Source organism: Calonectris borealis, unplaced genomic scaffold (assembly GCF_964195595.1).
Source record: "Calonectris borealis unplaced genomic scaffold, bCalBor7.hap1.2 HAP1_SCAFFOLD_227, whole genome shotgun sequence".
Classification (NCBI taxonomy): Eukaryota; Metazoa; Chordata; class Aves; order Procellariiformes; family Procellariidae; genus Calonectris; species Calonectris borealis.
The window spans coordinates 10,001-12,945 of NW_027441612.1; the positions used below are offsets into that span (position 1 = coordinate 10,001).

Genomic DNA, 2,945 nt, shown 5'->3' on the forward strand with positions numbered 1-2,945 from the left:
AAAACCACAACCCCTAAAGACCAATACCAACATGCATAAAAAAAAAACAACCACACAACCACCAAAGACCAAGACTGATGCACACAATAAAACCAAAACCCCCAAAGACCAAGACCAACACTAATGCATGCAAAAAAAAAAACCACAACCCCTAAAGACCAATACAGATAACTCCCTCCTCTAACCACACATGAAACAAAAAAAACCCACACAAAGACAGAAAGAGAGACACAACAAAATCAAAGACAAAACTACATCAATGACAAAAACCGGAGAGACAACCAAATCCTGAGACATCAGACAGACACACAAAAAACCCTACAGACAGAAAAAAAAAAAACCACAGACACAAAAAAAACACAGGAGACACAAAACAGATCAAAGAAAACTTTATTTAAACTTTATTGCAATCACTTTCTTTTAAGATACCTTAGAACCTTATTAAGGAGTTGTTTAACTACTATAATTAGCTCTTGCTGCAATTAAGGTAATTAAACACAGCCATATTAGCATTCCATCTTTACTGCCTAGTTTGATATTTTCCTTATGATACTACTCAGACACAATTCATGCCTGCTAGCATCCCATTAACATCAGTGGTTCAATTGGACATCATTTATGCCCAAGTAGTATTCTACATTTCTTCAAAACTACTCAAAGTAATTTCAAAAACTATTTGTAATTGTGTGAAGGTTAAATATACTTAGGAGCCAGTAATGCACATGCTTTCTTTTAACCTGTCAAGAGCTACGTTTATCTATAGGTATTGACAACTCTCCCTCTAATGACTAATTCTCACTTAAAATTATCACATACAAACATTATTGACACAATAGTCCTCAAGCAAGAGCTGTCAATGCCTGTAACAATTCTCCACCACAGCACCCTCCAATTGGCAATCTTTAACCATAGGTATTAACAACACCCACTTAGTTTTGTACTTTCATTTGTTATTTCAGTTTTTACTGCGATTCCAATAGGGATACATTACTGCCTGTTATTTTTTTTTTTACTAATTTTTATGTTTAAATTGGTCCATTGCTATTTCCAGTAAGTTTTCCCATATCATTTTTTACATTTTAATTCTACAATATACTTTTACTAGAGACAAAAATTACTCTGAAGTTGATCAAATACTTCCTACAAATTACATTTAATCACTTCTCACTCATTATTTTTGAAAATGCATTTGACCTCAAAAATTCATCATTACCTTTAGAGTCAGCGCAAGTATTTAGTACCTGTGATTCTCTAGCTAGTAGTCTTTTCCACGTTTCTCCCTCCCACTACATTCTCAGTCTATTGCTTTATATTTCTAAGTTTGCCTCTTCGAGGTGACATCATCTCCACAATTTGTATTCCTAGGCAGAAAGTGACCGAGCTCCACTCATCTCAATGGGCCCCCTACTTCCATGCCTGCACACAAAAACAAAAAAAATCATAAAGCATCATTACATTAGAAACTACAAAGCCCCTCAAAAGAATTTACAATCCTAACACTAAACAATAAAGTTTAGCCCACCTGCTTCACAAGCTGGTCCTCTTCAACACTGATTCCCCACACCCTTCAACTGCATGATCATCAATCATCTTCCCATGACCATTCACTACACAACATACAATGACAGGCAAATGCCACATTCCAGGACAGCACTCCCCAGGACCGGTGTTCCCAGAGGCCTAGAAAAACCATCCTCCTTGCAAAAACTTCAGCCCAAGCCCAACCTCCACCCAAACATTGGCAATGAACTCCCTTACAGTGTTTCTGGGACTAGGGTGGGGGGAGAATACAGCACACACACCCAACATACACACCCCCAGCCGGGGGGGGGGAAATCCCCTGTCTAGGTTTTATTATATTTTTTTGTAACTCTCTGAACAAAAAAAAAAAATCTCAACTCCACACACAACCTGCAGAGAAACATAAAAAACCACCACATAATCAAACAAGGTTTATACATTCAAAACACACCACTCATTCAGCCACCACACAAGCTACCCCTCACTCTCGACGATCCATTCTGCGACCAGCCTGCCACAATGGGACATCACCCCATGTCTGCACCGCTCCCCGGGAACAGCATTCCCAGAGGCCTCAAAAATCACCCTGCCTGCAAAAACCCCGGCCCAAGCCTGACCTCTGCCCAAACATTGGCGATGAACATCACCTTGCAGAGCGGCCGGGACCAAGGGAAAAAAAACCAAACAGCCAGGGGAAAAAAAAGAAATGCCCCGGCTGGGGTTTTTTTTATTATAATTAAAAAAAAAATTACTCTCAACATTAAATACAACCTGCAATAAAAAACTTCACACATACAAGGCTAGGCACATTCAAAAACTAACACTCATTCAACCACCACTTGCTCCACCCCTCACTCAAAACACCATTGTTTCACCACCCACCTGCCATGATGCCATATTGCTCCCATTCTAGACCCATCCCCAGAACTGTCTCGCCACACACCTCAAAGCAACATTGCCATTCTGTACAACTCCAAAGTTTCAGCCTTCTTAAGAGCAAGCCAGGGAAGATGCTTCACTACATTCACCGGGCCTGCTCCTTCTTCACTTTGATTTTTCTTCACCTCGATTTGGACACTCTGGCAAGACACGCTTGAGAATTTTCTCCAGGGATCCGAATCACCCTGGGGCACCTGCAAAAAACTACAAAAGGGACTGTACACCCTGGTTAGCAATACCTACTGGCTATACAAAAAACCAGCCCAGACAACCTCCACCCAAACAGACTGTGCTAATCAAACCATGTAAAGCAAGTCACCTGGATGCTGACCAATAGCTTGAGAGGACTAAAAGCCTATCTTGTTTTTGCATATGCCTTCTAACTGCAGATAGAAAAAAAAACACATCAGATATTAAGCCCCACATAGACAAGTTAAGGCAAATTCAAGATTCAACCCGCTCGACTACCTTGCAAGATCACAGAC

At 40.3% G+C, this 2,945-nt stretch overlaps 1 long non-coding RNA gene across 1 annotated transcript; it reads right to left on the minus strand.

Moving 5' to 3' along the window:
- Positions 1–372: 372 nt before the first annotated feature.
- On the minus strand, positions 373–2,589 carry LOC142077353 (uncharacterized). The gene is made up of 2 exons (XR_012671745.1): positions 1,523–2,589; positions 373–1,416 (listed from the first exon to the last, which is right to left on the minus strand). It is a non-coding gene; the product is annotated as an uncharacterized LOC142077353 (long non-coding RNA).
- Positions 2,590–2,945: the final 356 nt, after the last annotated feature.